Here is a 15,176-nt window from a genome sequence, read left to right as displayed (position 1 = left end):
ATGAAATATCCACTACTGTTATTATAACACACCAGTACAACAGAGCAGCTGGCAGCCATCCACACAGATAGGTTCACCTTTTTGGCCTCCATAATTCATTTGGTGGTTATGAGGAGAAAGGTGCAGGTGTCCACCCTCCCCCAGAGAGATACAAAGCATGTCTCAGGAGTTTACTGTCCATGGGCTTTGGTATACATCAAATTGTCTTTCTTTCTTTTTTTTTGATCATCACAGTGTTGATCAGGTCTGTCTACCAAATCAGGAAGGGGAAACAGAAGGGCAAAGGTACAGGGAGCCCTGGGGAAGGAGTTTGCCCTGGGGTGAGGTGGTGAAGGTAGCCTGGATTTGGACTCTGCTTCCTAGAGTTTCTGAAATCTTGGGCTGGGAGGTGCCTTCTTTCTATTTTACAGATGTAACCCTTTAGGTCCACAAAGCGGAGGGAAGGTGCTAAGGTCCCACTGCTCCTCCCAGTGCCTGAAAGAATGCATTTTTAGGGAAGCTTCCTCTGAATGTCTAAGGTACCTGGATTTCCTTTTTAAAACACTCTCCCAACTTCTCATAAAGACTTTTTCTTTTCCTTTTTCTTTTATCCTCACACTTTATACTTTATTATCTTTTTCTGTTTTCCTTCTTTCTTTCCCTCTCATCTATCTACCTTTATGCTTATTTTTTATTTGACAAATAAAAGTTATACATATTTATGTTGTATAACACGGTATTTTGAAATATGTATACCCTATGGAATGGCCATAGCAAGCTAATTAGCATATGTATTACTGCACATACTTAACATTTATTTGTAGTGAGAACACTTCAGATCTATTTTCTTAGCAATTTTCAAGTACACAATACATTGTTATTAACTATAGTCACCCATGCTGTACAATAGATGCCTTCAATTTATTCCTCCTATCTAACTGAAATTTTGTATTCTTTGACCAACATCTCTAAAATTTCCTTGCCTTATTATTGATGAAACATTACAAATTCAAAAAATAAAACATTCAAAATAAAGCATTCAAACAGCACAAAAACTCTCTCACCTCCTTGAATCCTAGTACCCCAGCTTGCTCACTGAGGCACCAACTTTTCCCAGTTTCCTGCAGATCCTTCCAGAGACCTTCTCTGCAAGAACCAATATATCAAAGCCTATCCAAGGCTCTTGTTTTGTACAAATGGACACGAAGAGCAGTCATTGCCTGTGTCTTCACTCTTCTCACTTAGATGTTGTTCTGTCACCATTTGGGGATCTGCTTCATTTACGGGCCACATGGTATCTTATGCTAGAATAAGCCAAATTGCATTTAATCAATCTATCAATGGACATTTTGGTTGCTCCCGAATCTTTATCTATTGCTACATCTTTGATATCTGTCTTTCCCACCTGACTGTAGATTTTATGAGGATGGTGCGGTTTATGTCTGTTTTATTTCTGTCTCTTCAAAGTATAGCATGGGGTGTCTGAAACATGGTAGGTGCTCAATAAATAGTCCCTAGATGGATGGATCAAAGGATGGATGGATGGATGGATGGATAAAATGATAGATGGATGGACGGATAAAAGGATGGATGGGTGGATGGATGGATGGATAAAAGGATAGGTGGATGGATGGATGGATAAAAGGATGAGTGGATGGATGGATGGATAAAAGGATGGGTGGATGGATGGATGGATGGCTGGATAAAAGGATGGGTGGATGGATGGATGGATGGATGATAAATGGATGGATCAGTTAGTTGTAGAACCTGAACTAAATCTCTGATTCTCCTACCCCACTCTTTTGTGGCCTGAAGAACCCAGATCTTTGACAGTCTCACCCAAGGGGGAATGCAGTAGGGAGTCCTTGTCTTCAGGCAGAGCCAACCATGGAGATGAGCACATGCTGTCCCGCTGTGCTCACAGCTCCATGAGCAATAGCAGGCTCCCAACCAAAGCTCTCCCTTGGACGCTCACAGATAGCAGCGGCTTCCCAAGGCCTGGGTGGAGTTGCACCACGTTATGGAAACTTCTATTTTTGCTTTATAAAAACAAAGCAGGAAAGGAAACCTGGCTCTGCAAGAGACACATGCTGGCCCCGTGAGTCATCTTTCTCCAAGCAAGACCAGAAAATCCTCCTAAGACTGTGGCCCTCACTGAGCCTTTGGCCAACATACTTATGTTTCTCCCTCCAGAAGCCCAGAGCCCTGTACACATGGGAGTTGCAAACTCAAGTGCCCCCCAGGAGACTGGCCAGAAATGTACAATAAAAAGCGAGACCAGCACCGGGCAAAATGAAGGACACTTTTCTCTTCTACACCAGGAATCTATTTTTTTTGTTTTGTTTTTTGTTTTTTGTTTCTTTTTTTAATGTGAAATCTCTCAACTTTTAAATCCCAGAGACCAGTGAAGATATTTTTTAAAGTGCTGCATAGGCTAAGTCAACTTACAGAGGGCTGGCTTTGGTCAGAGGGCCACCTGTGTGAGCCTCTGTTGGAGGCTCTGTTGGATGTTGGAAGTGAGAGTCAGTAACACTCTGGAGAGCATTTGAGTTTTCACCTTCTCTGTGGACTGGGACTCTCTCTGTGCAATTCTCTATCTCTGAGACCCTGCAGAGTGGGAAAATAAAGCAATTGTTGTGTGCTTTTTCTGCTTTTAATGAATGCATTGATTTTACAGATACGTATTGATCATTCCATATATATGCCAGTCTAGGTGACATCTGTTTTGCATCTCTTTTCTATCTTCTTTCTGCATCTGCTGCATCCTAGTGGTTATAAGCTTAAGCTCTGGTTTCAAGTTGCCTGGGTTCAAATCCTGGCTCTGTCACTTACTAGCTAAGTGACCTTGGACATGGGATTCAGCTTTTTTCTCCAAGCGTCAGTTGGCTCGCTTGTGAAATGGGGATCATTGTAGTCTCTCTCACTGCGAGAACTAAATGAACTGATGTCAGGAAATGTTTAGAATACCCCCTGGCTCCTGTGCAGCTGTTGATCATCACCCATTTGCCACATTCTAGCTAAATGCCCTTTATGGGTTAAACTTGTACTTGGCATTAAGGTTTCTGCTACAAGCAAAGAAGGACCCAATCCCACAAAGACTTTCTCACTAACTTCTCAAAGAAACCCCATTTTACAGATGCAAAAACTGTGGCTCAGGGAGGGAAAGTGACTCTCCTGAGGTCACACAGCTGGTTAGTGTCTGAGACGGGATTCCAATCAAGTATATCTGTCCTTCCTACTGGAACCCAGGCTTCTTCTGGGCTCAGAGAGATGGAAAGCATCCCCCTTTTCCCGAGGCCTCCCTTGACAGGCAAGGAGTTGGCCTCCATTTCTGCACGAGTCCCTCAGACAGCTCTGATCATTTTCAAGTGGACCCAAAAAGAGAAGGGCTGGCATGTGCTCATGATCCCAAGCCTGGGAGCTTGGCACAGCGCCAGCCCTTCTTCCTGGGCATGGAACCAAAATTCTTAGAAGCTTCTGATTTGTCCCCTTTGGATGAAGGCGTAGTGCATCATTGCCGTGTGCCTCCATGTATGCCTCACAACAGAGAATGGCCACACACACAGGGGTCCACAGCTGAGGGTCATGCACCTTACCTTCCAAAGGCTCAGCCCTCTGCAGGGTGCTGTCTTGCCACCTTTCCAGGAACTGTGACCTCTGCATTAGTTGGTGGCCAACATTTACTGAGCAGTTAATCCACGTCAGACTGTTCAAAGAACTTTACATTAACAGACTGAGTCTGCACAATCATCCCCAGGGAGGTAGATGCTATGGTACTTCCATTTTACAGATGAGGACACTGAGACCTGAAAAGCAGAAGTAACTTGCTTAAGGTCACATTGCAACTCATTGTTAGACATGGCCAGATGTCAAAATATGAGTTCTCAGAGGTCTCTGGGGTAGAGAAAGGTCTTTCTGGCTGGTGGCACTTTTTTGATGTGCCTCAATATGTCTGGGACAGAGTGGCTCTCAATTAACCCAGCTCCATCCACCCATCTGTCCACACACTTATGAGTCGTATGACCCTGGATTCATTAATTCACCTTAGGTACACTCACTTCTAAACTGCAGATCAAAATGCCAGTACTTACCCTTGCAGGAACAAGGACCAGAACACCTGAATGGGTAGTTACCTGCTTTAGAAAAGTGACATACTGGGTAGGCAGAAGGCGGTGTTCACACCAGTATCCCTCATCGCCATCAGGCTTGGCTCTGAGCCCAGGTCAGGCTTGAGCACAGCCAACCAGTGACTCATCCTTGCTGGGGGCATAGCCTGCTGTTGTGTTAGAAAAGCTAGACCACAATGATTAATTCAAGCATGATAAGAACGTCTGGGATCCGACCATCTGCTACTGTGTGACCTGGGGTAAGTCCCTTTCCCTCTCTGGGCCTCAGCACCTCCAGGTACTTAAGACCCCATGAACTCTAGGAATCTTTTCGGCTCAGACAATTGATGGAAAATTGCAAAGACTCCAGGGGGTCTCCCTCAACTAGTTCCTCTTTGCCACCAGGTCTGGAAATCTAGTGGCAAAAATGCTTGCTCTCCTAACTAATTTGTATCCATCTCTGGCACAAAGAAACCTCAGGACCTAGTTTTCTGTTCCCACAATTAATAATATTATTGTTGTTGTCGTTGTTACTATTCACTGCATTAACTGAAACTCAATGTGCTGAGTCTTTTACACCCATTGTCTCTTTGAATCCTCAAACTAATCTTTTGGGCTAGATACTGTGATCCCTTTCACTTAAGAGATGAGGAAAGTGAAGCTCTGCCGGCTTGGTTAAGTAGCTCAAGGTCGTCCTCAGTGCCAGGATCAGAAGCTGCAATTTGAACTGGGAACTCTGGTGCAGCCTTTCAGTTTTCAGCCATGAGACGGCACACCCAGCCCTGCAGATCAGAAAACAAACTCGCCCTTCCTTGCCTGAAAAGGCTCCCTCACCTTGGCCACCCGGCATGAAAACATTCTGAATCCAGACTGCCAAGAAAGAAGAATCAAGAAAAAAGGAAGAAAAGAAAAATGAAGAACTCTTTGTTCCTTAAACCATTCTCCGCAAGCATAGTCTCCACCAGGTACATGACTTAACTGTGGAGGTGACCCCAACCCGCCCCCACCCCCGGCTGCCTCGAGCTCCCTTGGCAGCCGAGTAGTCACGTGATGCCCAGACAGCCCTGGCTGCTATTCAAGCGTGTCCGTGTGAAGCAGCTCCAGCGAGCATCGCTCCCAGAGGGGGGAAGGTGGGGGCCCAAGTCAGCCTTGGACACGGCCCCTCAGCCCCGCGCCAGAGGAGCCCCTGTCAGTGCCCACTGCCCTTTCAAAGACACTGCACGCTGGGCCTGCTCCCTGCACCCCTGCCCAGGAAGTAGCAGCGCAGGCCAGATGAAACATCAGCCACAAGGTAGCATAGCCGAGGGGCTTCTGTTCATCGGGGCTCAGCCTGGCCTCCCGGCTTCACTCACTCATTTATTAACTCACTCACTCATTTGTTCCTTCAGTCACTCATTCATTCATGCATGCATTCATTCATTCATTCCATCAGTCACTCATTTATTCCTTCATTTACTCCAAGCTTCACTCAATCATTCAGTCACCCAATTACTCACATGTTCCTTCACTCAGTCACTAATACATTCACCAATTACTTTGCTTACTCATTCGTTTGTCCATTCATTCAGTCATGTATTAGTCCATTTTCATGCTGCTGATAAAGACATGCCTGAGACGGGGTAATTTATAAAAAAGGAGTTTAATGGACTCACAGTTCCCTGTGGCTGGGGAGGCCTCACAATTATGGCAGAAGGCAAAAGGCACGTTTTACATGGTGGCAGGCAAGAAAGAGTGAGAGCCAAGTGAAAAGGAAAACCCCTTATGAAACAATCAGATCTCATGAGACTTATTCACTACCATGAGAACAGTATGGAGGAAACCACTCCCATGATTCAATTGTCTCCCACCGGTTCCCTCCTATGTCACATGGGAATTGTGGGAGCTACAATTCAAGATGAAATTTGTGTGGGGACACAGTCAAATCATATCAATTCAAATACAATGTACCATCCACTCTTCTCTGCACTGGGAACATAGCAGTGAGCAAAATAGATGAGATATTTTTGGAGCCTCAGTCTAGCAGGGGTAGATAGCCATGAAACAATAAACACTTAATTATTCAATTGCAATCATGCTAAGTTTTAGAAAGGAAGAATAAAGCATATGATCATATATAATAGGGGCCCAGCCTTGTCAGACACCCAATTACAAAAGCATAGCTCACTCCCTTTCACCCCCTACATTGCAAAGCAGATATTTGTAAGGCTCTTATGGGCAAGCACTTAGAATCATGAAGGCCTAAAAGTATGTCAGTTTTGGAAGAAACATCCATGATTATCCGGCTCTTTGTGGCAAAAGGCAGTGACATGGTATGGTCAAGGGCTCAGACCTTTAAGTTGGATTTCTGGGTTTGAATCCAGCTCTGCTATCAACTGCATGCCCTTGAGTGAGCTATTGAAACAACCGGACTTGGTAGAGTGAGAATAAACAGAGTACTAGAGCTGTGGAGGAAGATTAAATGACATGCCCTATGCAGATCACTCAGCATGGACCTGTCCCTGGGCAGCAAACAGTGCATGCTACCCTTGATCGTGCTGTCTCTCATTGAGCATTGGAGGAGGGAACCACATGCCCCAGGATGACCCAGTAGGAGCCTGTACTTGAACCCAGGCCTCTGGGCTCCCAGTCCAGTGTTTTTTCCAAGCACAGATGAACCTTTGATATACAATGGAGAAACCACCATTCTCTTGTCTCCACCTGCTGTCCACCAGCCTCTGTCATAAATGTCCCAGAATCCTCAACCAAGATCAAGCCCTGACACTCAAGTGTCCCCCTCCCCAGGTGGCTGCACAGCCGTTTTCCGAGGCATCTTGGTTGGTGGGAGGGGAGGGAGGAGAAGGCATCCAACACACAGCTTCTATTTGCCATGTCAGGAGCAGTAACTTCTCCTAATTATTTCCTGGCTCCTGGATTCATTAGCCACCCCAGTATTAATTCAGATCACTGCATTTATCCCCATCTGTCCTAGATTCGTCACCAAGACACTGACGACGCTAATGTGGTGGTTTTAGCAATGAAGGAGCACTGCAGAGTTCAAATTGTTGTTCAGAAGGGGGAAGGGCTCTAGCAATTTTTGGTTTAGAACAAGAAATAAGAGTCCTCCACCAAACACACACACACCACCCCCAAGCCCCCAATGCCCCAAACCAGGCAGCCTAACGGCCCACAGGCAGATAACCTTCTGCCCTGGCCTCAGCATCAGAGAAATTCCTTTTAAATGACTCCACAGACTTCCCCACCCACTGAGTTCCCCTCTTTGGCTAACAGATGGGCTCAGCTAACCATTCCCAGCTTTCCGATAAAGCAGTGTCAGGCAGTGAGGCCCCCTCGGAAAGGCATGCTTGGATAATAAATTCCAAGGCACCCCTGCCATCTGCAGGCTGCCAATCATGGGGGCACTGGGCACACTAGGGCTCCCAGCCTGCTGCTGGTAGGGAGTTGGGGTGGGACCTCTGCATGTGGGGAGGCAGCCTGCCCTGCCGCCCCGTCCTGCTCAGCCCGTGACCTGTCCCTGCTGAAACGGCAGGGGCCAGTCCTGCTGCGACCCCTCTGTCTACTCACAACCCTCCCTGTCACGCGAGAACCAGCACACAGGCAGCACTGTAATGCAGGCAATAATCGTAAACCTCAACGGCCGATAGTCAGATCTGCTGCCACATTTTCGCTCAGTCACATTCCAGTGCTTGACCTCAGACCAGTGACTTCCCCATAAAAGCCTCAGTTTCCCCATCTGTAAAATGACAGTTAAAGACACTCCCTTTCTGGTAGATTTTGTGTGAGGATGTAAGCAAAATGCATAGCACAATGCCTGCCCCATGGATATAAGTGGCAGCTGTCATTATCACCATTATCATTATTGTTAATAATTTTCGTGCGGTCGTTACCACTTAAAAAACCAATTAGGTGCGTGGTGGTGCACTTCTGTAGCTCCAGCGACTCAGGAGGCTCAGGCGGGAGGATGGCGTCAGCCCTAGGTGTTCAAGGCTGCAGTGAGCGGTGATCGATCGTGCCTCTGCACTCCAGACTGGGTGAAGGAGCGAGACCCAGTATCAAAAAAATAATAAAGTGAAATAAAAGGGCAGTTAGCCTGAAAAATTGACTTTGTGATACTGGCTTCATATGATACTTATCTTAGAAGTGTGATAAAATGTATGAGCTGTCTTAACCCAGCACAGAATGAGCCTTCAGGAAATGTTAATTGCCCCTGTCAATCTCAAATTCTTTCATTTATTCATTCATTCATACAAGAGACATTCACTAAACATTGTGCCAGCCCTTGGGTTAGACCTGAAGAGAGAAAAAACAACCAAAAAAAAAAAAAAAAAAAAAAGCAATTTTTACCTTTAAATCACTCACCATCAAGGGAGAAAATAAAGCAGTCCCTGTGAAGACATAGGTTTCCACAGTGTTAGAATGTGTTTGGGAAGAGGCCAGGCTTCCTGGATCACCCTTCCTTCTATCTCCCAAATAATAATGAAGGCTATTTGTACCACATTGCTTGAACTCCTTCTGATTGCTGAGGTTTCCCCTTGAACTCCTTCTGATTGCTGAGGTTTCCTGAGGTCAGGGATGTACAGTGTGCAGTATGCGTACTGTTGTCTCTCTTCCTGGGCCAAGGCAGACATCACTAATCAATCACAGTTGTCTTTCTCATTGAAGGAAGAAGACAGGACTCAGACACTAGGAAGATTCCTTGCTCCTGGAAGTCACAGTCAGCTGATAAGAGCTGGCCCCCAAGTTTTAAACAGATATCATCCCAGCCTTAGATGAGGGTTTAGACATGTCCAGCTATGTCTGGCCCACAGCTTGTTTTTGTAAATAAAGTTTTATTGGAACATAGTCACACCCATTTCTTTATATATTGTCTACGGCTGTTTTGCACTACATGGGTATAGGCTGAATAGCTGTGACAAAAACCATATGTCCCGCAAAAGACAAAGTATTGACTCTCTGGCCCTTTACACAAAACAGTTGTCTTTGCTGCAGAGGGTTTACTGTAAGAACTTGCAGTAAAGTGAGACTAGGCATTGTGAACTGAAACTGTTAGCGTCTCACCTATGTTCCATCCACTCTCATACTCAAGCCTGCTTGCTGTGCACACCTATGACTCCCCGCTTCTAGGTGTTGTTCTGGCCTTGGGAGCCTACTTGTCTGTGCAGAGGGCAGGTTGGAAGCAGCAGTGAGTTATTGCCCCTGAAAGCAGTCCTCAACCAAGACAGCGTTGAGGTGGGTACACACCCCAACTCCTGGGCTCTCAGGTGAGAGGACTCCAAGGTGGGTCACACTGCCTTCTGGAGGCTCCCAGCAGGACAACACTCTACTTGCTCACCATAGATAATAACATTCCACCTCTCACTCTTAAGATAGTCTTTCCTAGGAATCCTTATCTCAGAGTTGGCTTCTGAGAGAACCAGACAAAGAAGCTGTTGTTTCTCTCTCTGTCCCAGCTCCTCCAAGTCTAGAATGTGCTATGTGTTTTCAGGGGACTGAATCAGTGACTCATCCCACTGGGATATTGCAATAGCTGTGGTGACCATGTCTCGGTGTGCATCTCACACGCAGACTTCCTGAGAGAGGGAGGCATTGATTATGCCACTTGTCACCAGCTGATGTAGCAGGATTTTGTGCCAAACCATCAGAGAAGGAGTTTCCATCTCTTGCTCCAGTCTCCCAGTTGCTGCAACTGCACAGGGTTCTGACAGTGAAGCTCTTAGTCTTGTCCGCAAAAGCAGATTCCCATCCTGAAATGCCCTACTTCCCTGCTCTAGGCAGACATCATGAATCAATCACAGCCTGACTTCCTCTTGCATCTTTTTCAGTAAAGCACTCCAGGCAGGTGCTATCAGTGGATGGGAACTGGCACACAAGATTAAACATATTCTATGGGGGAATGCCCAGGACAGAAGGCTGCATGAAAGGTAGCACAATAGGAAGTACGACATGAAATAGTTCTTCAAAAGATAAACAAAACAGGCAAGTACAAATGATAAATGTAGGAAAGTGATATCTCACAGTAGTGTGTGTGTGTGACTGTGTATGAGGGAGCGAGGGAGGGAGTGAGGGAGAGGATAGAGAGAGAGAGAGAGAGAGAGAGAAATTGCAGTTGTTTTTGTTCTTCTGCTTTGTCTTGTCTCTACACTGAGTGTCTACTTATTTAATGCATGTTCACATTGAGCACCTATTATGTGCCAAGCCCTGTATTAGGGGTACAATGACAATCAGGACAAACGTAATTGCCTAATTGAAAAGATAACTACAGCTCAATGTGGTAAGGCAAAGGCAGAATCTGTGGGCATCTTCGCAGATTGGGTCACAGAGCACCTGAATTTCTTCTTTATGACAATGGGAATAACAATTAGACAATTAGAATCACAGCTAGAATGCTGCAGTTATTTGTGAGACTGTGTGCTAAGCCTCCCTCTCACTATTTCCCCTTCTCTCACTTAGACTACAAACTCCCAGAGGGTAGGCACTGCATCTTTTTTGCTTCCTGCCCTATCCACCGGGCTTAGATTGGTGCCTGGCACAGGGCAGGTGCATAATCAATATTCCATAATGAACCCAGTCCCTCTGGCTTCATTAAAAACTGGAGCTGGGTGCGGTGGCTCATGCCTCCCTTTGGGAGGCCAAGGCAAGTGGATCACTTGAGGTCAGGAGTTCAAGACCAGTTTGGCCAACATGGCAAAACCCTGTCTCCACTAAAAATACAAAAATTAGCTGGGAGTGGTGGCATGCACCTATAATCCCAGCTACCCAGGAGGTTGAAGTAGGAGAATTGCTTGAACTTGGGGGGCAGAGGCTGCAGTGAGCCGAGATTGGGCCATTGCACTCCAGCCTGGGCAACAGAGCAAGACTCCACCTCAAAAAAAAAAAAAAAAAAAAAAAAAAAAGAGAGGGCAAGTATGAGTAGACTCTGATGAGAGGTGAAGGTGGAGCGGACAGGTCGTGTAAACCACACGAAGGGGTTTCAATGTAATAAAATAAAAGGAAAGCAACAAAAAGTTTAGTCTTTGTAAATAAACACAAAATGAACCCCTATACTACTACCCAGTTATTAACAACTCTGTTCTGAACAGAGTTTCATTTTCAGTTCACATAGGCTCAGGTCTCTGAGATCTTTAGTTGAGAGCACAGGCATCAGCCACCGGGACTTAGGCTATTGACGGGCAGGTTTGCGCTCCTGGAGTGTCAATATATAACACGCAATTTGTCTTTCAGCTGCAGCGTCACCTTGATTGCTCTTCTTTCAGTGAGGGGAAAGTATTTTCTGCACACTGAGGTTTTAGATCCCCAGAGTTCCAGAGGCAGCCAGTGGAGAGACAAAGCGTAAGCTGCTACTTTCTGCCTTTGATGCGTAGGTTACTGAGCCCCTTGGAACCTCAGTTTTCTCCTCTGTACAGTGGGGCCAAAAATGATAACTTGCGCAGAACAATTGTGAAGAGTCCAGTGTCTGACACATATAAGCACTCAGTATCAAAGGCTGTATTCATGATGGAGATGATGATGGTGAAGATGATGATAAGATACTGGAGCAGGCAGAGGCCCAGTTTTGCAGAGGAGGAGGGAAACTGAGGCCTAGAGGTGGGAAGTGACTGGACCGAGTTCACCTGAGGAATCACTCACAGAGCTAGAATCCCAGGGAAGACCCTAAGAACCAATTCATGTGCTCCTTCCTCTTGAACTGCATTCCCAAATTGTGTGTCAATGCACCCTGGGGTGCCTGAGCAGACTCACAGGAACACTGCAAGTTATTATAAATTGTCAAGGTAAACACTGTGATGTTGGACATTTGTTAAATGCCAGGTGAATGACTAGCTTGAGGTCATTCACAGTTCCAGCATTAGATCACCCAACATTCCTTTTCATGATGTCATATCTTCTTGACCCTGGGTTTTTGGTGGCTGCTGTGATAAAAAGCAAGAACTGTGCCAGAGTCAATGTGGAACAGGAAATGAGGGTGACAAAGTACGATCTGATTTCAAGCTTTCAGAAGCTGTGCAGTGCCCAACCAGTGCACACATTTCAATAGGAAGTGATTGTGCTTATTTAAGAAGGAAATAAAAATATTATTCTTTGATTAACTTATGTGTATTATTTTTTTCAAATGGCTGCTAAATTGTTAGGATGTAAGTGCTTATTACGTTGTTTGTACCTGAAGACCTAATAGGCAGGATCAGCAGAACCATTAAGGATTTATTTTGCTGGAACAATTCCTGAACACTAAGGGTGCCATGTACTGGGAAAGTTTGGGAACTTCTGTTCCATATACTAGCCACCCCTCTCCTGTCTGGGAAGGAGGCAGGAAGCTTTGAGTCTCCAGCCAAGAGTGAGGCATGTGGGAGAGTGGTTAAATGCCTTGCAAACCAGAGGGATAGGAACAGTAAACCTGATTTCTCAGTTGCTGCCAAGTCATTGTTTATTTAGAAACAACAGTGTGGGCACATCAGAAACCATGTCCTCCTGGTTTCTCAGCAAGATGGGCAACTTATTCATTCGGCTAACACACAACTGGCATTTACTCTATGTCTGCACCGTCCTGGTACAGTGATAAATGAGGCAGTCTCTGTCTTCAAAGATAGGACAGGGGGAAGGATGGGAAGTTATATGGTTTGGCTGCGTCCCCACCTAAATCTCATCTTGAATTGTAGCTCCCATAATTCCCACATGTTGTGGGAGGGACCCAGTGGGAGGTAATTGAATCAGGGGGATGGGGCTTTCCTGTGCCTTTCTCATGGTAGTGAATAAGTCTCATGAGATTTGATGGTTTTTTAAAGGGAAATTCCCCTGCACATGCTCTCTTGCCTGCTGCCATGTAAGACATGACTTTGCTCCTCCTTCATCTTCCACCATGATTGTGAGGCCTCCCCAGCCATGTGGAACTGTGAGTTCTTTCTTTTATAAATTACCCAGTCTCGGGTATGTATTTATTAGCTGCGTGAGAACTGACTAATACAGGGGAGAAGGAAGAAGAAGAGACTATTCTTTTTACTAATAAAACAATGAAAAACACAGGCTCAGAAAGGCTAAGTACACTACCCAGAATCACACAGAATAAAACAAGTTGGACAATTTACAGCCAAGAGAATGCCCTATACCACTCATCTTGAGCACTCATGATCTAATCCGAGAGATCGACACCAGCATGTAAGTAATATTTGGAGGCAAAATTTGACCTCACTGAAGAATGGGTTTGGATAGTGTGGTGCTGGCCTAAGGATGGACATATAAATCAGTGGAATCATATTGAGAGTCTAGAAATAAAACAGATATCTCTGGGTAATTGTTTTCTAACAAGGATGCCAAGATTCTTTAATGGGGGGAAAATAGTCTTTCAACAAATGGTGGTAGAGACAAATGGATATCCATATGAGAAAAAACAAAACTCAAAATGGATCATAGAGCTAAACACAAGAGCTAAAATTATAAACTCTTAGAAGAAAATTTAGGAGTAAGTGTTCATAACTTTGGGTTAGGCAACGGTTTCTTAGATATGATACCAAAAGCACAAAAGACAAAAAAAATACAAATTATATTTGATCAACATTTGAAACATTTGTGCTATAAATAAGGTCATCAAAAAAGTGAAAAGATAACCCAGAGAATGGAAGAACATATTTGCAAATCATACGTCTAATAAGGAATTTGTATCTAGAATATATAAAGAATGCTTAAGACTCAATAACCAAAAGACAAAAATAACCAATTCAAACATAAGAAAAGGATTTGAATAGGCATTTCCCCAAAGCACATGTACAAATGGCCAATAAGGACATGAAAAGATACTCAGCATTATTAATCATTAGGAAAATTCTCATTAAAAGCACCAGGAGATAGCACTTTGATGCCTACTAAGATAGCTATAATCAAAAAGGCAGATAATAACAACTGTTGGCAAGGATACAGAGAAATTGAGACCTTCATCCATTGCTGGTGGGAATATTAAATGGCACAACACTTGTAAAGAATTCTGGCAGTTCCTCAAGATGTCAACCACAGAGTTACCATGTGACCCAGCAATTCCACTCCTGAGCATACATTCAAGAGAAACAAAAACATACGTCCACATAAAAACTTGCACAAAAATGTTCATTGTGGTGCCATTCACAATGGCCAAAACATGGCAACAACCTGAATGTCCATTAATTGCTGAATGGATCAACAAAATATGGAATATCATGGAATATTATTCAATGATAAAAGGGGATGAAGTATTGACACATGTGACAACATGAATGAGCCTTAATTATGCTAAGTGAAATAAACCAGTCACAAAAGGCCACATATTGTATGCCACTATTTATATGAAATGTCCAGAATAGGCACATCTATAAGGGCAGAACATAGATTAGGCACATTGATAAGGATAGAACATGGTATTTGTCACAGGCTGAATGCTGGGAGTAAACCAGGGGTGACTAGTAATGGGTCGGATTTTCTTATTAGGATGGTGAAATAGTCTAAAACTGGATTTTGATGATAGCTATACAACACTGTGAATAAACTCAATCTATTGAACTGTACACTTTAAATGGGTGAATTTTATGGAATGTTAATGATATCTCCATAAGGCTATTTTAAAAATTTAAAAATGTGTATGTGTTGGGGGTGGTAGGATGGCTGAGCATACAGCTGTGGAGGAGGCAGGGCCCAGAGAGAAGGAATCTGGAGTTTTCTCTGGAGGGTAATAGAGAACAGTAGAAGTTTTTCAACAAGGAAGCCACAAGATTAGAGACCAGGGAGCAGGATCCTATAGAAACCCAGGGTACGTGATCAGACCTGATTTAGGGCAGTGTTCTCGCAGGAAGCAGAGGGAACAAGCAGGTCTGAAAACAATTAGCAGGCAAAACTGATAGGACTTGGTAACAGATTGACGGGAATTGAAGAATAGCTGGAATACTACACAGCCATAAAAAGGAATGAAAATCACGTCCTTTGCAGCAACATGGATGAAACTGGGAGGCCATTATTCTAAGTGAATTAATTCAGGAACAGAAAAACATACACATGTTCTCTCTTATAAGTGGGAACTAATCACTGAGCACATACGGACACAAAGAAGGGAATAATAGACACCAGGGCCTTTTTGAGGGT

The 15,176-nt window shown here is 44.5% G+C and overlaps 1 long non-coding RNA gene across 1 annotated transcript; it reads right to left on the bottom strand.

The window, feature by feature from the left end:
- Window positions 1-207: 207 nt before the first annotated feature.
- Window positions 208-3,787, bottom strand: LOC119627338 (uncharacterized). The gene is made up of 3 exons (XR_005243556.2): window positions 3,576-3,787; window positions 2,428-2,586; window positions 208-1,283 (listed from the first exon to the last, which is right to left on the bottom strand). It is a non-coding gene; the product is annotated as an uncharacterized lncRNA (long non-coding RNA).
- Window positions 3,788-15,176: the final 11,389 nt, after the last annotated feature.

This window comes from Chlorocebus sabaeus, chromosome 19 (genome assembly GCF_047675955.1).
Source record: "Chlorocebus sabaeus isolate Y175 chromosome 19, mChlSab1.0.hap1, whole genome shotgun sequence".
In the NCBI taxonomy this organism is placed as follows: Eukaryota; Metazoa; Chordata; class Mammalia; order Primates; family Cercopithecidae; genus Chlorocebus; species Chlorocebus sabaeus.
The sequence above is the reverse complement of the archived record's forward strand: the minus strand, read 5'-3'. Positions and strand labels throughout refer to the sequence as shown.